Below are 19,969 nucleotides of genomic sequence, written 5' to 3' on the forward strand. Positions count from 1 at the left end.
TGTTTTGATGTCTCGAGTTGTATTCATTGCTTCATCTTTTACATACTCGAGCTGTTTTTATTTTGTTGAGCTTCACTGAACCCTCTCTTGTATGCATACAGATGGTCTTATCAGTATGGGAACTAAGAACTAGTCATGGACACGGCCAAGGTGCTTCGGTACTTGGCCGTGCGTGCTTCACAACCCGTTGGAACAACACTCCGAAGGATTTAGCTCCATCAAATGCAACACTAGGAGTCAGGGGAGTATTGTTTTCATTGCTTCTCCCACATATATTCTTGTTTGATATATTATGAGTGAGCTTGCATGTGCACATTGGGGACAATGTACAACTTCAGTGTGGGGGGGGAGTTTCATAATGCACATCTCCTTTATATTAGTTTTGATTGATATACATGCTCACATAGCCAATGGCGGTTCACCTTAGTTGCAATGATTGTATTCTTGAGTTTAGGAGAAGTTTTAACATTGAATGTTCTCATGCTCTAGTTCTTGCTTGATTTTCTAGGAATTTTTGCCTGGTTGACACTTGTTGCACTACTCACTCTTTAAACTCTTTTGGAAACTCAAGTTTGATGTTAAAGGGACTAGTTATAGTAGTTTCTTTTGTTAACTATTTCAAAAAAAATGGAAAAAGGAAAATAAAGAACAAAATAGTTTTATTTTTTTATATATGTTTTACATGCATTGAGCATCATTTTCACCATGGTTTATGTCTCATATTGTGTATTTGGTGTTCTTTTATGTATATAGGTTGTGAATGCCTTGAAGAGTAAAAAGGAAGCAAAGATAGGTTATAAAGAGACAATGTTGGGAGTTATTGTTCAATTCAAGGACCAAGACACGAGAGGAGTTCACAAACGTGGAGATGTGTGCCAACTTCCAAGAAGATTCAAGTCAATTCACTAGTTGGAAGGGCACAAAGGCAGCCACATCTTCATGCTCCTTCTGTTTGTGAAGATTGCAAGACCTCTCAAAGATACGTCGATGAAGAAAAGTTTTATAGCCTACCACATGGACGTGTGCTCGGACATGTGGGCTCAAGAGAAGAGTGTTTGAACCGCGTTTTGTGAAAAGTACTATAGCAAAGCACGGTAACAATTTACTATAGCAGTCATGTAGCAAAATTACTGTTCAGGCGCCCGCGTGGAAATTCCTGCAGCCCACGCGGGCGTGTGGAAAATCCACATGGCACGTGGGGGCACGTGACAGACGTGGTCTAAGGCCTATAAATAACCGTTTTGCCTTATTCTTTCTCATCTTTTGTACGGCTCTTGAGGGGTGAGACGGCTAGGGTTTGAAGAGGAGGTCTTTACGACTTTGGAGGCGCTTCGTCACCAACTTTGATCAATTCCTCCTCCATCATAGCATTAAGGAAGCCACCGGTGAACCTAGCTTCGGAGTAGGTCCTTCAAGACGTCGAAGCTCTCCATCAAGGCCATTAGTTCATATATAAGGGGGTTTATTTCTATGGTTTTACTGTACTTTCATTCATTGATGGTGTGTTTTGTATGTTGCTCCATGGAGAGCTAAACCCTAGAGGGTATTCGGGCTTGTCAACCCTAAGATTCTCATCTTTTGTGGATTTGCTTAGTGTTTCTATTTAATCCGAGTTTGATTAAGTTTTAATCTTGATTGTCTAATGCTTGCTTGCCCTATTAATCTTTTGGTTATTTGGTTTGCATGATTTGTTACCTTGGTGAGAGAGAGGTCTCCATTAGGGTTAGAATCTCATGATTGAAGATGGTTGAGAGGGTGAGTCATGAGATAGTGGAGTGTCCCCTCTCCCTTCCGATTGAGTATATTCTATCTCCGTTCCTTAAGCTCTATGCAACCATATTTGGTGTGAGGCGTGAGATTGAGAGATTTCTCCGCCGGGACCTTGTAGGGGGTTAGGATCCTTTGCCGGGAATTAGGGTTGGATCAATCTTTAGGAATCGGATACACCTCTTGGAATCCCTATAGTGCTTTGCGGTCATATGTGGTGTGAGGTGTTGAGATTGAGCGATTTCTCCACCGGGACCTCGTAGGGGACTAGTATCGTTGATCTATAGGTAGGATCTGATTATTTTTGGATTTCCACGACTTAACTTTCTCATCATAGAAACACTTTGCTTATCCGGTACCTAATACATGAATCCTAGGGGGAGCATTGCCCGAATACCCCACTTTTACTGATTGAGATCTCCATCCATTTCATCCTTGCATATTCGTCTCCGGTATTCATTTCTTCACACATTAGATCACCACACCTTTCCATTTATCATTAGGCTAGAAAGTGGAGAAGAAGTTAGTACTAGTAGCCCTGTTCCATGTGGATTCGACTACCCACTCACCGGGGTAATTATTACTTCGACACCCGCGTACTTGCGGTTTACACGCATATTCGGACGTGTCATGCTTGTTTGGTGAAAAGAGCTACCACCTATAAAGTATGAAGCTACTCTCATAAGTCGGTTACTAGTTATGCCCTAATGAGAGAAAGATCTCATAGGATGAGTGAAAGCTACCACTCCGATAGAAAGAGCTACCACCTCGAAAGTGTGACTGCCCTTGTGGCCCTCCAAACCCTCGTGCTAACTTGAATACAATGAAGTTGGCACACATTCTTGCATCTTGAACCCAACTTATGTCCTTGCGTTTGAACCTTCTCAAGATTTCCTCCAAATAGTGTGTTCACGATCTACATTGGCTTCTATCTTGACCATTCTGCTTCACAACCCTATATGCATGAAAGTAACATAAATCCACACATATTAGCGCTAAGAACTGATAAAAGTAGTGCTCATCATAAGGAAAGAACACTTCGCATTCTTATCACACAAGCACTTATCAGCTGCTCACTCTGTTCAGCCATATTATCTGACCCTTCACCTTCTAACTCAGCTTAATTAGACTGTTCTTGTACATGTTCTTTACCCCTTCTACGAAGTGTTCATTCAAGTTCAAGGTCTCCTTCAACCAATATCGAAGGGTTCCCTCGGGTCATAACCTTGTGCTGCATCCAAAGAAAGAAAAACAAATCAGAATGATGGAAGCAATCAGAAAATGTGAAATAGAATGAATGATGGATAGCTAAAATAGAAAAGTGCAAAGTGTTTCTAAAATGCCTATTCCTCGGCAACGGCAGTAAAATCTTGACACACCACTTGCGTGTTACTCGCAATTGCATGGGTTTGTCGAAGTAATAAATCCCAGGTGAGTGGGTTATCATATCCACAAGGAATAGTAAATAGAAACTCAACGATTGCTACTTAACTATGAGAAGATGACATAGTAATAGTGTGGATACAATCAATGTGAATGAGGCTAAAGAAAATAAGAAAGGGAGGCCCGATAAAATGAGTGGAAAGACAATCAATAGAAAGTGGGGCACTCAGACATTGCTCCCCTAGGGTTATTGCTTCAAGTGCAAGACCAACTATTATATCTCCTAACCGATGCTTAATAAGTCATGAAAATCCTAAAATACATGGTCCCAAACATAAGGTCAGCCATGACTAACTCTACACTATGTCCCGGTGGAGAAATTGTTCTGTCTCAACACCTCACACTGTGCAAAGATGCAAGAAATTCTAGGGATTCTATGTAATAAATCATATTCCTATATGTAGATCTAACCCTTTGTTCCAGGTGAAAGACCCTAATCATGATTAAGCCCCAGATACTAAGGATTACATCAACACTTCACTCTATTGGTTGCGCAACTAAGCCCCAGCGGAGTTCCTCTTTTAGCACTTCACTCTATTGTGACCGCAAAAAACTCTAGGAAATAGATATAGGATAAATCACACTAGAGGGGAAAGGGGACGTTCCGCTACCTCTTAACTCACCCTCTCGACCCTCTCCATTCTTGCTTTGTCTAACTCTCATGCTGTGTCACTCACTCACAAAAATTACCAATGTAGACTCTCAACCCTAGTGGCATTCTAAGAAGAAATAATTCAACAAGCATTCAAGATTGGAACTCAATTAAAGACATCAATTAAGGAAAACATAATAGAAGGACAATGAAACAATAGCATCCTAGGGTTTACAAGTCCAAGTACCCATTACGGGATTTAGCTCTCCACGGAGCAAGGTACAGTCAACAATGAAATCAAAAGTAAAAACATGTACTCCATAAGAAAAACCCCCTTGATATTCGTGTCGATGGTCTTGTGGAGTAGCCTCGTCTTCTCCAAAAGTCCCCTTGTCAAGCCTAGGCATACCACTCTGGATTGGTGTCGATGAAAGCTCCCCCAATAACTATCTTCCAAGAGAAACAGGGTGTCGAATCCTGAGAACCATTCCAAAAGCCTTGCCAAAGCACCTCTAAACCCTAGCCGTAAGGTTCTCAAAAGATGGACAAAAGATGGAAAGAAGGATCTGAAATTGGGCTGAATCGTGGCTTTATATAGGGATGGAATCAGGAATACACGCGGGCATGTGGAATTTTCACATGCCCGTGTGAATCAGCAGAACTTGGTTTTTTAGCGGACTATGAATAGTAACTGCTACAATAAACTGCTATTTTGATTTGCTACAGTACTCCACCAATACTCCCAAATCCATACTTTTCATCGAGGCAACATAAACGGGCACACGTCTATGCTGTAGATCGTGTTGCATCTTCAAGTAAAAGCACATTTGATGGGAATCTTGCTAGGCTTGCACAAGTTGGAATACAGGAGTCTGACTGCCTTTATGCCCTTCCAATTTAAGTTTTTGGTTATTCTTTTGAGTTTGCATCTTGTTATTTAAGTTTTTGCTTATTATTTTGAATTGGTCATTCGAATGCTAACCCGAACTGCGGGGTTAGCATCCCCACCTCTGAGGTTAGCATTTGGGACTAATTTGGGACACCTATTTCTTATGTATAGCATTACTCTTAATTAAATATTACAATTTACAAATATTTAACTTATATAATAATATTGATAATGATAGTCATAATAACGACGACAATGACATAGTCACATATACACCTTAATATACATTAATATATATATATATATATAAATGAGCTCACAATTGAGATTACAAGTGAACTTATAAATGAGTTTGTTCATGGGCTTTGTTCACGAGCTTATTTGAGAGCTTGTTCGCAAGCTGTGTTTGTGAGCTTCTTCGTGAGTTAAGTTCATAAGCCAAAATGAGCCGAGTATATATTTAGTTTCTCAAGATTGGCTTATTTATTAATCGAGCTTGAAAATAAAGTTCAAGCTTGGCTCATTTATAATATGAGTTGAACCCTATCTATGATTTTAAACTTACATAGTTATTAAGAGCTCTTATTATGAGATTAGTGTTTAAGGCTCCCATGAGTTTTATGGATGCCGTGTCCACCATTACACCCCCTTATACTTGATTGTATGATGTGATTCTTGGGGAGAAAATTGGTTGTGTGCATGTTGTTATGTTTAGATACACTGTGTTGTAACAATTAAACCATGTTCCTTCTTATAAATAATGTTTTTTTTGTTTAAAATGTGATGTTTTTGCTTGGTGTTACTAGTCTCCATTTAATCATTAATAAAGGTTGAGTTGAGTGGAAGGCACTTGGAGATCATCACGAGAACACCCTTTCCCTTGTTAATAGAAATTAAACCAGTACTATAGGAGAGAGGGTTGCTCAATGCTCTGATGCAAAGATATGATGACCGTACCCAAAATTCTAGATTGGTGAGGGATTGATGAGTTTCAGACCTGAAGATATTGCTATCCTACTTAGCCTTTATTGCGATAGGGACACAATGGTATTGATAAGTGCTTGTGTGTTAAGGATGCGAAGTATTCTTTCTTTGCGATGAGCATTACTTTTATCTGGTTTAAGAGCTAATACATGTGTATTTGTGTTCTTTTGCGCATGTAGGGTTGTAAAGCTAAGTATTAAGAAAAGAAGCCAAAAGTAGATCGTGAACGCACTATTTGGTGGAATCTTGGAAGGAACAAATGCAAAGATACAAGTGGGGGCTCTAAGATAAGTGAATGTGTGCCAACCTCCATGTATTCAAGTTATTACAATGAGTTGGAGGGGCACGAAAGCAGTCACATTTTCATATCCCGACTTGTGCAATGATAGCAAGATCTTCACTAATGAACCTGTTTATTAAAGGAGTGACGTGATATACGACATAAACATGTGCCCGTTTATGTTGCCCCGATGAAAAGTGGATTCAGGAGTGTTTTTGGAGGGAATACTGTAGCAGGTTACTGTAACAATTTCATGTAGCAGTTACTGTTCATAGTCGGCTGAAAATAAGAATTCCAGAGAATCTACACGGGCATTTGGAAATTCCACAGGGGTGAGTGGAACATCCACAGGCCCATGCGGATGCCCGATTCCAGCCTATTTAAAGCTGTTTTTCAGGCCGATTTGAGGATCCTTTTTCCCATCTTTTCTACATCTTTTGAGAGGCCGGCGGCTAGGGTTTAGTGGGGTTTTAGCAAGGCTTTTAGAGTGGTTCTCTGCCTTTGACACCGTGATTCTCTCGTAAGATAGTTATTGGGATAGCTTTCATCGGCACCGATTCATCAAGGTGTGCCCTAGGCTTGACAAGGGGATCTTAGGATAGGACGAGGCCACTCCACAAGACCATCAGTATGAATACCGAGGGGGTATTCCTATGGATTACTTGTTTTTACTTTCAATTTCATTATTGATTGTATCTTGCTCCATGGAGAGCTAAACTCCCTAGTGGGTACTTGGACTTGTAAATCCTAGGATGTTATTGTTTCATTGACCTTTTATTATGCTTTCTTAATTGATGTTTTTAATAGAGTTCCAATCTTAAATGCTTGTTGAATGATTTCTCCCTTCGAGTGACACTAGGATTGAGAGTCCATCTTGGTAGCCTTTGTGGATGAGTGACACACCATGAGGGTTAGATAAAGCAAGATTGGAGAGGGTCGAGAGAGTGAGTCGAGAGGTAGCGGAGCGTCCCATTTCCCATCCGGTGTGATTTATCCTACCTCCACGTTCCAAGAGTTCTTTGTGGTCGCAATAGAGTGAAGGTGATAAGTGCTTGTGTTTTAAGAATGCAAAGTGTTCTTTCCTTAGAATGAGCGTTACTTTTATCAGGTTTAAGTGCTAATACATGTGTATTTATGTTGGTTTGTGCATGTATGGTTGTGAAACTATGTTTTTAGAAAAGAAGCCAAAAATATATCGTGAATGCACTATTTGGTGGAATCCTGGAAGGAACAAATGAGAAGACACAAGTGGGCACGAAGACAGTAACATTTGCGTATCCCGACTTGTGCATTGATAGTAAGATCTTCACAAATGAGGCTTTTGATTGAAGAAGAGTTGCAATCTATGGCATAAACATGTTCCCATTTATGTTGCCTCGATGAAAAGTATGGAATTAGAGTGTTTCGGTGGATTACTTCAGCAGGTTACTATACAAAATCACTATAGCTAGACACTGTAGCAGTTACTGTTCAGAGCGGCCAAAAATAAGATTTCAAGAGAATCTACATGGGCATGTTGAAATTATCCACGCCCGTGTGGAACTTCCATAGGCCCATGTGAAAAATCCACAGGGGCGTGTGGATGCCCGATTCCGGCCCTATATAAGCCGCTATTCAGCCCAATTTTGGGGATCTTCTTTCCCCCTTCTCTCTAACTTTTCTCCATATTTTGAGATGCCGTCGGCTAGAGTTTTGAGAGGCTTTTGGTATGTCTTTGAAATGGTTCTCCGGATTCAACACCGAGCTTTGTTTGGAAGAAGGTTATTGTGGGAGCTTTCGTCGGAAACGATCCAGCGAGGTGTGCCCTAGGCCGGACAAGGGGACCTTTGGAGAAGACGACGAGGCTACTCCACAAGACCATCAACACAAATACCGAGGGGGTTTTCCTATTGATTTCTTATTTTTACTTTTGATTTCATTGTTGATTGTATTGTGCTCCATAGAGAGCTAACCCCCCTAGTGGGTACTTTGATTTTGTAAACCCTAGGATGTTATTGTTTCATTGACCTTCCATTATGCTTTCCTTAGTTGATGCTTTTATTTGAATTCCAATCTTGAATGCTTGTTGAATGATTTCTCACTTAGAGTGACACTAGGGTTGAGAGTCAATATTGTTAATCTTTGTGGATGGGTGACACGCCATGAGGGTTAGACAAAGCTAGATTGGAGAGGGTTGAGAGGGTGAGTCAAAAGATAGCGGAGCATCCCCTTTCCCCTCCGGTGTGATTTACCCTACCTCCATTTCCTAGAATTCTTTGTGGTTATAATAGATTGAAGTGATAAGGGATGAACTTCGCTGGGGCTTAGTTACGCGAGCAACAGAGTGAAGCATTGAAGTGATATTAGTATCTGGGGCTTAATTGTAACTAGGGGTCTTTCCCCTGGACCAATGGATTAGATCTACACATATATATATGGTTTATCACTTGGAATCCCCATAACTTGATAAGTGCTTGTGTGATAAGAATGCGTAGTGTTCTTTCTTATGATGAGCATTACTTATATCAGATTTTAGAGCTAATACTTTGGCATTTGTGTTACTTTCATGCATATAGGGTTATGAAGCTAAGTATTGAGAAAAGAAGCCAAAAGTAGATCGTAATAGCATTGTTTGGTGGAATCTTGGAAGGAACAAACGCGAAGACACAAGTAGGACTCCAAAATATGTGAATGTGTGCTAACCTCCATAAATTCAAGTCATTACAATGGATTGGAGGGGCACAAAGGCAGTCATATTTACATATCCCGACTCGTGCATTGATGACAAGATCTCCGCTGATGAAACTTTTGATGGAAGAAGACATGCAATCTATGGCATAAACGTGTGACTGTTTATGTTGCCTCGATGAAGAGTGTTGAATTGTGAGTATTCTGGCCAACTACTATAGCAGTACTGTTCACAGCCGACCCAAAATGAGATTTCCAAAGAATCCACACAGGAGTGTGGAAATTCCCCACGCCTGTGTGGAAATTCCATAGGCCCGCGGGAAACATCCACTGGGCGTGCGGATGCCCAATTCCAGCCCTATTTAAGTCGCGATTCAACCCGATTTTGGGGATCTTTTTCACCTCTTATCTTCCACTTTTCTCCATTATTTAAAGTTTCGAGAGGCTTTTGGCAGATCTTAGAAGTGGTTTGAAGGATACGATATCAGGATTTACTTGGAAGAAATTTATTGGGGGAGCTTTCATCGGTATAGATCCGACGAGGTGTGAAGCGTTGAGGTGATTTTAGCACCTAGGGCTTAATTGTGACTAGGGACCTTTTGCTTGAACCAAAGGGTTAAGTCTACACATAGGAATAGGGTTTATCACTTGGAATCCCTAGAGCGTCTTGCAACTGTACATAGTGCGAGGTGTTGAGACTGATCAATTTCTCCACTAGGACTTGATGTAGAGTTAGTCATGGTTGACCTTAGATTTGGGACCATGTATCTTAAGATCTCCATGACTCATTAATGCATTAGTTTGGAAGCATAATAGTTGGTTTTGCACTTAATTTATTGTTTTTACATTGGATTTCATTGATTATAATTATCTCCATGGAGAGTTAAACCCCTTGTGGGTACTTGGATTGTGAACCATAAGATGTATTCATTGCATTGAACCTTGTTATTATGCCTTCAATAGTTGATGTTTTTATTGAGTTCTAATCTTGAATGCATTGATTGTATGAATACTCCCTTAGAGTGACACTACGGTTGAGAGTTCTTGTTGGTAACCCTTGTGAGTGATTGACACACCACGAGAGTTAGACAAAGCTAGATTTGAGAGGGTTGAGAGGGTGAGTAAAGAGGTAGCGGAGCGTCCCCTTTCCCCACCACTGTAATTTATTCTACCTTGAATTCCTCAAGTTCTTTGCAGCCATAGTAGAGTGAATGGGCTAAGAGATGACCTTCCGCTGGGGCTTAGTTGCGAGTGCAATGGAGTAAAGTGTTGAAGTGATTTTAGCATCTAGTGCTTAATTGTGGCTAGGGACCTTCACCCTGTACCAAACGGTTAGGTCTACATATAGGAAGAGGATTTATCACTTGGAATCCCTAGAACTCATTGCAATTCTACACGAGTGTGAGGTTGAGAGATTGTTCAATTTCTCCTCTGGGACATATATAGGGTTAGGCATGGTTGACCTTAGATTTGGGACCATGTATTAAAGAATCTCCACGACTCATTAATGTATTAAATAGGAAGCATAATAGATGGTTTTTGCACTAGAAATGATTGTCCTAGGCGGATCAATATCCGAGTAGCCCATTTATATCGATTACCTTACCTCTCCTTTACTTGTGCTCTCTCTCTTGTCTCTTTTACTTTTGTTTGAATTACATCTTATCACACAAATTACTATTTATATTTTGCTTAGTTAAGAAACAATTTAAGTATTTTTACTCCCTATTACCTGTGGATACGGTACCCACTCACTTGGGATTATATTACGTCGACAAACCCATGCACTTGCGGGATATACGCAAGGGGTGTTGTCATCTATCGATTGCCTTATCTCTCACCTACTTGTACATCTTTTTCTTTTTTCCTTTACTCTTGTTTCCACCACACCTTATCAGCACAATCATGGTTCATTTTCACTTGGTTAAGTAGCAATTTAAGTATTTTTACTCACTGCTCCATGTGGATATGATACCCCACTCACCTGGGAATTTATTATTTGACAAACCCGTGTACTTGAGGGTAACAAGCAAGGGGCGTTGTCAACTCACCTTCTCAATCTTCTACAATCAAGCAATGCCTAATGCTCGTAGTGTGTCACTCATCTACAACTATTACCAAGATGGACTCTCAACCCTAGTGTCACTCTAAGGGGGAAATCATTCAACAAGCATTCAAGATTGGAACTAAATTGAAACATCAATTAAGGAAAGCATAATAAAAGATCAATGAAACAATAACATCCTAGGGTTTACAAAATCCAAGTACACACTATGGGGTTTAGCTCTCCACGGAGCACAATACAATCAACAATGAAATCGAAAGTAAAACTAAGTGTTCCATAAGAAACCCCCGTCGGTAGTCGTGTCGATGGTCTTGTGCAGTGGCTAAGTCTTTTCCAAAGGTCCTCTTGTCCGGCCTCGAGCACACCTCGCTGGATCGTTGCTGACGAAAGCTTCCCCAATAACCTTCTTCCAAGTCAAGCGCGGTGTTGAATCCTTAGAACCACTCCAAAGACATGCCAAAAGTCTCTCTAAACCCTAGACGAAAGTCTCTCAAAAGATGGATGAAAGTTGGAGAAAAGGCGAAAAAAAACTCCCAAAACTCGGGCTGAATCGCGGCTTAAATATGGCTGGAATCGGGAATCCACACGCCCCTGTGGATTTTTCCCACGGGCTTGTGGAATTTCCACACAGGAGTGGGGAATTTCCACATGCCCGTGTGGACTCTCTGGAAATTCTGTTTTCAGCTGGCTGTTAACAGTAACTGCTATAGTACTTACAATAGTGTTTTGGTACAATACTCGGCCAAAACACTCCCAATTCTACACTTTTCATCGATGCAACATAAACAGGCCCACGTTTATGCCATAGATCGCACGTCTTCTTCAATCAAAAGCTTTATTGCCGGAGGTCTTGTTATCAATGCACAAGTCGGGATACGCAAATATAACTGCCTTTGTGCCCCTCCAACTCATTGTAGTGATTTGAATTCATGGAGGTTGGCACACATTCACGTATCTTTGAGTCCCACTTGTTTCTTCGCGTTTGTTCCTTCTAAGATTCCACCAAATAATGCGTTTACGATCTACTTTTGGCTTATTTTCTCAATACTTACCTTCACAACCCTACATGCACAAAAAAACATAAATGCACATGTATTAGTGCTTAAAACTACTAAAAGTAATGCTCAACATAAGAAAAGAACACTTCGCATTCTTATCACACAAGCACTTATCAAACTCCCCCACACTTAAGCTTTTGCTTGTCCTCAAGCAAAAATAACACATTAAAGCATAAAAGAAGGAAATATTGAAAGTTCTTGGCCTTAGGTTCACCAAAGTATGCAAGGAGAACATTCTACAAGTTAGGGAAATTTCAACACTAAATACAAAAAATCAATGCTCTAGCTAAAAACTCGAATCAAAAGAGACAACAAACTCAAAATTGTGTAAGTGTCTGTAAACTCACTCAATTCAACCAAAAGTATACTCGTCAAAGTTCTAAGTATAAGGGGCTTATTTATATACAAAACATAACAAAATAAAAGGATGGTAGTAGCTTCACACATCCTTTAAGGTAGCCCTTTCCCACGCGGCCGCTAAGGTGGCTTTCACACTTTTGAGGTGGTAGCTCTTTCTACCAGGGTGGTAGCTTTCACTCATTCCATGAGATAGCTCTTTCTCTCATTAGGGCATAACTAGTATCCGACTTATGAGAGTAGCTTCATACTTCATAGGTGGTAGCTCTTTCCACCCAAAATGCACAACTAAACAATAAATCTATTTTTTTTATCTTTCTTTTTCTTTTTCCATTTTTTTAGTAAAATAACACAAGAAACAAAACTAATTAGTCCCTTAAACAGCAAACTTGAGTTTCCAAAAGAGTTTCATGAGTGAGTAGTGCAACAAGTATCAATCGGAAAAAAATTCCTAGAAATTCAAGAACAAACTAGAGCATGAAAACATTCAATGTTAAAATTCTCCTAAACTCGAGAATACAATCATTGCAACTAAGGTGAACCGCCATTGGATATGTGAACATGTATGTCAATTGAAATTTATATAAAGGACATGTGCAATGTGAACTTACCCCCACACACACACACACTTAAGATGCACATTTCCCTCAATGTACACCTGCAAGCACAATAGAAAATAAATCAATCAACTATATATTATGGAGTGCCAATTGAAACAATATTCCACTGACTCCTAGTGTGGCGTTTGATGGAGCTAAATCCATGGGAGTAAAGTTCGAACGGGTTGTGAAGCACACACGGCCCACATTGGCCTCGTCCACGACTAGTCCTCATTTCCTATACTGACAAGACCATCTGAACGCATACATAAGGGGGTTCAGTGAAGCTCAATAAAAACAAATACAACTCGAGTATATAAAAGATAAGACAATGAATACAACTCAAGACAAACATAAAAGATAAAGTCAGAAAGAAGATTATTTCTAAGTGTAAAAGTCTAAAATAAAATGTAGAAGGTAAAGAAGAAAAATGTATCAAGTGTCGGTGTCGTCCGGTGTCGCCTCTGCTGCTGCCGCTGGATAGTCGAAAAGAGCCAGTGGATCAGGTGATGGTGAGGCTGGTGGGGCTGGAGGGGTCCTCGGTCTCTTGATGAAAGGCGAGGATGCATCTCGCTCTAATAGCTGCAGTATGGTGTCAAGACGCGCCATCACCCCCGTGTACTGCGTAACCTGTATAGCCCGGACCTCCGCGATCTCGGTCCGTAGCTCACTCACAGCACTAGCAAGCCTCTCAAATTGATCATGGGCTCGAAAAATAGTAGAAATATGTAACAGGCGCCAGAGTGTCTCCTGTGTTGTAAGGGGTGCTCCAATCTCCATCAGAGTCAGCTGAGGCTCAGGAACCTGTCGTGAACCCTCCGCTGCGTCCCTTTCATCCTCAGTAGTCTCTATGGTAGCTGTAGCCAGAATGTATGCTCCAGGTCCAACTCTACGCACTAATCCCATCTTCCTAATCGTATCAAGTCCAAGAGGGGAGGGAACGATAACCTTTTTGGCACCTCAGATAGCGTCCACAAAACCTATCCCCAAGATGAGTCTAGTGACGTAGGGGCTAGTAAATAAAACCCCCACTCTCACAAAACTTGCCTTGATGCCTCAAGAAGTCTGCCACTACATGCCCCAAGTGAATCAGCACATTCCGCACCATGGAATATAAATAGAGTAAGTCCTGCAGGCTCAAAACAGCTGTATTGTCACCTCAGCCAGTCATAGACCTACTGAGGACGGAGTGTAAATATCTATAGCTTAGCCGGGATAATCCTGAGGACTTAGACACTCCCGGTTCATGCTGCCCCTGTCCACACAAAGCTCGGTATGCTTGCTGTGGGGTCAGGGTGCCAGTGTAATCCGTCAGCAAGGGTCCATACTCCTTTGTATCTGTGTATGTCTCATCATACAAGCCCATACGAACTGAGAACTCAATGACACTGATGCAAAACTGATGTCCGAATGCTCAGAACTGTACAGCATCAATGGTGTCAAATCTCCTATATGGCTGATCAAACTCGAAGGATTCCAGCACTTCTAGTGTCAATGGGCGGATAGCTGGCTCTTGGATCGACAATAATCTCGTCTAGCTTCCCACTTCTAACATCTCATCAATCTCATCGGCTAACTCATCACCCCACTGAATTTCTCTCAGTACACTTAAATCCACAAAGCGAGACTATCCAAGACTGAGTCCAGAAAACCTCTCAAATCGAGCCTGATACTCGTGATTCGAGAATTCAATGTGTGCTAGCTTAGGTGAAGTTTCCCTAGGACGCTTACCCTCTTGCTTCTCGAAACGCGGTGCAATACCTGTATAATTGATGAAGAAACGATCAAAGAAGCTCATGGAACAGTACTGCAGAATTCCACACAGTCGTGTGGAAATTCCCCATGCCCGTGTGGATCTGAGAGGCGTGAAAATCACACGGCCGCATGTCAATATTCCCAAAATACAACTTCAAAATGTCTAAACTCTTTCTAAATATGCATAAGCCATTCAAGAGTGAAAATTGCACCACACTACCACTTTTAATCCAATAAAAAATAAATGCCGAATAAGAGAGGGGGTAAATTGTTTACCGATGAAATGAGTATGAAAATTTCGAAATCGGCGTGGAAATTGGATAAAAACCCTCTAACCTAGCAATACGAGGTCGGGCAACTGATCAAGAATGCTCTTCGAGTGATTGAAAGTGTAATGGAGAAAAATCTCAAAGAGATTTTAAAGAAAAATTCGCGTGTCTTGGAATTTTGCGCGTCCACACGGGTGTGTTGAAATTACCCACGCCGGTGTGACGCTATAGGAGAGTCTCACAGGGACGAATGCACGCCCCTTTGTGCTCTCAGGAAAACACTTAATGCCCTCTGGACGTAACCACACGGGCATGCAGAAATTACCCATGCTTGTGCGCTCGACCCACAGGGGCTGACCCACGCTCCTGTGGCTTCTTTGTCCAACCCGAGAAAACTCTAAGGGTTTCATGCGCCTGTGCGAAAATTCCCCACGGGAGTGGACTTGTACAGGGCCAGTTCACAGGGGTACTCACACGCCCTGTGTCTTCTCGGGATGAAAGAAACCTCCTTTGCAGAGATACACACGGGCATGCGGAAATTATCCACGCTCGTGTGTGTATCACAAAATCATCCACATGATCCAGTAAACGCCCCTAGGTCTTCTCGGGAAAAATCTCTAGTCTCTGCAGCAAGACACATGCTCGTGTAGAAATTACCCACGGGCGTGTGAATCTCACAAGGTCGTTCACAAGGGCGAGTCCACACCCTTGTGCTTTCTCTAGATGAGCTCTCAGTAGAGACCCACGGACGTGTAGAAATTCCACACGCCGTGGGTTTTCTTTGGATGCCTTAGAAAACACTACAGGCTCTGTAGAAAATTCCTGAACATATTAAAACACTCAGATCCTGCTTTCATCATGCAAATACACCAGAGAAAAATGCACAACATGCTCAAACGACCAAAAACTTCGCTATACTCATTTAAACACACGTGTGCACCAAAGGTCCACTAGAAAATCACAGCAATAGCATCTCAAACTTAGGACAACAACACTCAAAACCTTATTCACGCAAACATTAAACTAAAAACTAGAAAAATAGTAAAGACTTGGGTTACTTCCCAAGAAGCACTTGTTTAACATCACTTGCGCTCATAGGTGAAGGTGTCCCTCTTACCCATGACTTGGAAGCACGATGAACATAATCTCATGAAGGTAGAGGTGGAGTTGTTGAGCTTGTTACCACTTGAGGGCTTGTCACCCTTGTTCCTTTCATGTACATCCCTAACAACCATGGGGCATTTCTTGTGGCATCTTCTCACTCGCTTCATCTTCTAGAGCATATTTTTCATGATTCCCAGAGTAGGTAGTACTTTCTCCTCTAGACCAAGCATCATCAACTCCTCGTTCTCCTTGTCTTGGTCTAGCAACCCCTTGTATGGGTCCGGATTCAACATTTCGTGCACATATTCATCAATTAGTTCATCAGTAGAAAATATTAAGTATCATCAAATCAAGAGAATGTCGCATGGCTTCAGCGAGGCGGTATGTGAGCTTGTCATCTCTAACCTTCAGTCTCAACTCCCCGCAGTCAATGTCGATCAATGCCTTAGATGTGCTCAAGAATGGCCTCCCAAGTATCAAGGGAACATCTGCATCCTCATTGACATCCAACACTATGAAGCCTACAGGAAATATGTACTTGTCCACCTTGATAAGCACATCTTGAATGATGCCCTCGGATGTCTCACCGTCCGGTCTGCCAATTACAAAGTCATCTGAGTAGGCCTACGCTCTCCCAAGCCTAATTTTTGAAAGAACAAGTATGGCATGACGTTGATACTGGGCCTGAGTCTGCCAATGCCATCTCTTTACCCAAATTGCTAATGTTGCACGGGATAATAAATCTTCCTGGGTCTTTTTTCTTGTTTGGCATATTCTTTTGCAAGATCACCGATGCACTCTCTTCTACTTTCCTCTTGTTTGTTAAAAGATCTTTCAGGAAATTAGCATACCAAGGCATCTGAGATAATGCTTTCACAAAAGGAATATTGATGTGCAATTGCTTGAATAAGCCCAAGAACTTTTTGTATTACTCATCATTTTGGTCGTTCTTCAATTGTGAAGGGTAAGGAATTATTGGCTTGTAAGGTGGGGGTGCCACCTCCTTTTCTTTGTTAACTCTTTTCTCAACCTCCACAACCTCCGGTGCCTCAACATTGGTCTTCTCACTAGGAAGTTTGCCCTCCACCTCATGACCACTTCTCAAAGTGATCATCTTCACATGTTCGCATGGGTTGGTTTCAGTATTATGAGGCAAACTACCTTGTGGTTTCTGCGATAGAGACTTCACGATTTGCCCCATGATAAATGCTTGTGCGATATGAATGCGAAGCATTCATTCCTTATGTTGAGCATTACTTTTCTCAGTTTTTTACACTAATACGTGTGTTTTTATGTTATTTTCAAGTAGGCAGGGTTGTGAGGCCGAGTATGAAGGAAATAAGCCAATGTGGAGCACAATGCACTGATTTTGGAGGAAATCTTGCTAAGGTTCAAACGCGAAGATATAGGTCGGGTGTGAGATGTTAGAGTGTGTGCCAACCTCCTTGTATTCAAGTTTGGCACATCCAATTGGAGGGGTACAAAGGCAGTCACACTCGAGCATTCCGACTTATGCACATAGAACAAGAGCTCCACCAACTTGCCTATCATTCAAGAAGCAAGTGATCCATGACGTGAACGTGTGCCCGTTTGCGTTACTCCAATGAAAGTATGTATTCGGGAAGCTATTCAGGCCGGATACTGTAGTAGAGCACTGCAGTAACACGGTAGCAAGTACCATAGCAACACTGTTCAAAGCTGGCCGAGAAACCAGAGAAACAGAGAATCCACACGGTCGTGTGGAAATTATCCACTCCCGTGTGGAAATTCCGCAAGGGCGCGTGGAGCATCCACGCCCGTGTAGTCGCTGATTCCAAAGCACTATTTAAAAGTCGATTCAGCCCCGATTTTGGTATTCTTTTCTCCATCTTTTCCCCAACTTGAGAGAGGGCTTCGGCTAGGGTTTTGAGGGGTATTGGCCAAGGTTTTTGAGAGGTTCTATCGCTCCGACATCAACATTCCTTAGGAAGAAGGTTGGTAGGGGAGCTTCCGTCGAGGCGTATCCTATACCGGACGAGGGAATCCTTGGACGACGAGTAGAGGACTCTCCACAAGACCATCGACACGACCATCAAGGGGGTTTCTTTATGGATTCATTTATTTTACATTCTATTTCTTTGATTGTACTTAGCTCTATGGAGAGCTAAACCCCTAGTGGGTACTTGGGTATTGTGAACCCTAGGATGTATTCATTTCTTTGAATCTCTTTATTATGCTTTCAATAAATTGATGTTTATTGTGAGTTCCAACCTTGAATGCTTGATTGTATGAATATTTCCCCTAGAGTGACACTAGGGTTGAGAGTTCTTGTTGGTAACCTTGTGAGTGAGTGACACACCACGAGCGTTAGACTAAGCTAGGTTGGAGAGGGTTGAGAGGGTGAGTCGAGAGGTACAGGAGCGTCCCCTTTCCCCTCTGACGTGATAGATTCTACCTCCATTCCTCGAGTTCTTTGCGGCCATAATAGAGTGAATGGTCTAAGGGATGACCCTCCGCTGGGGCTTAGTTGCGAGTGCAATGGAGTAAAGCGTTGATGTGATCATAATATCTAGGGCTTAATCGTGGTTAGGGACCTTCCGCCTGGACCAAAGGGTTAGGTTTATAATGAGGAAGAGATTTATCACTTGGAATCCCTAGAGCTCATTGCAACTCTATACGAGTGCGAGGTTGAGAGGTTATCTAATCTCTCCTCCGGGACATGTATAGAGTTAGGCATAGTTGACCTTAGATTGGGGACTATGTAATTAAGGATTTCCACGACTCACCATTGCATTGATTAGGAAGCATAATAGAGGGTTCTTGCACTTGAAACGATTATCCTAGGCGGAGCATTATCCGGGTACCCCATCTTTATCGATTGCCTTACCCACTTCTTTACTTTTGCTCTCTTACTTTCTGTTTTTATTGTTGAGAATTGAATCATTGTCACACTTATCATCATTGATCTTTCATATAGCTAAGAATCAAATTAAGTATTTTTATTCCCTATTCCCTATGGATTCGATACCCACTCATCCGGGATTATTACTTCGACAAATCCGTGCACTTGCGGGATATATGCAAAGGGATCTTGTCAAGTTTTTGGCGCCGTTGCCTGGGAGTAGGCGTTTAGAGATACTTTGCACTTTGTTTTCTTAGCTATTTCACCATACATTCTATTTCATATCTTCTTATTCTATCATCATTCTGATTTCTTTTTCTTTCTTTTTGGGTGCAGCTCCAGGTTATGACCCGAGGGAATCCCTCAATATTGATTGAAGGAGATACCGAGCTTGAACGTACTCTTAGAAGAAAAGGGAAAGAGCCTGTGCAAGAACAGTCTAATCTAGCTGATTTGGAGTGGAAGGATCTGAAAACATGGCAGAACAGAACGAGCAACAGCGAACATTATCCGATTATGCCAGACCTTCAGTGTTGGGGACACAATCGAGTATTGTGCATCCCCCGATTACAGACTCGAACTTTGAGTTGAAGCCGGCATTCATCCACATGTTGCGAGCAATCCAGACAGCTTCAACGGTTTGGCCGATCGAATCCAAACAGATCATATAGAGAGTTTTTCTCGAGGTGTGTGATATCTCGAAGATAAAGCGGAGTGACGGATGACGCCATCAAGTTGAGAGCCTTCCCATTTTCCCTAAAGGGGAGAGCGAAGCAGTGGCTACACTCGTTACCTAGAGTGTCAATTACCACGTGGGAGGAGATGGTAGAAGCTTTTCTAGCCCGTTATTTCCCTCCTGGAAAATCAGCAAAGCTTAGGAATGAGATCTCATCCTTTGTTCAGTTGGAATTGGAGTCTCTATTCGAGACATGGGAAAGGTTCAAGGAGCTCCTGAGAAAATGCCCCCAACACGGATTCCCGTAGTGGATGATTGTTCAAACTTTTTACAATGGTTTGAACCCGAGTACAAGGCAACTCTTGGATGCGGCAGCAGGAGGTACCTTAGGTAGCAAGACCCCGATGAGGCCCGTCAATTAATTGAGGAAATGGGGTTAAACAGCTACCAATGGAATGCTAGGGAGAAGAAAAAGGTGGCCGGTCTCCATGAAATAGATGCGGTAACTTCATTGGCTGCTCAAGTGGAGAATTTGAGTAAGAGGTTGGATCTTCTAACTTCAAACAGAGTGGCGGCCGTGACT

General features: G+C 41.8%; 1 non-coding gene across 1 annotated transcript; it reads right to left on the reverse strand.

The window, feature by feature from the left end:
- Positions 1–19,580: 19,580 nt before the first annotated feature.
- Positions 19,581–19,687, reverse strand: LOC120281947. The gene has a single exon (XR_005542846.1). It is a non-coding gene; the product is annotated as a small nucleolar RNA R71 (small nucleolar RNA).
- Positions 19,688–19,969: the final 282 nt, after the last annotated feature.

Source organism: Dioscorea cayenensis, chromosome 2 (genome assembly GCF_009730915.1).
Source record: "Dioscorea cayenensis subsp. rotundata cultivar TDr96_F1 chromosome 2, TDr96_F1_v2_PseudoChromosome.rev07_lg8_w22 25.fasta, whole genome shotgun sequence".
In the NCBI taxonomy this organism is placed as follows: Eukaryota; Viridiplantae; Streptophyta; class Magnoliopsida; order Dioscoreales; family Dioscoreaceae; genus Dioscorea; species Dioscorea cayenensis.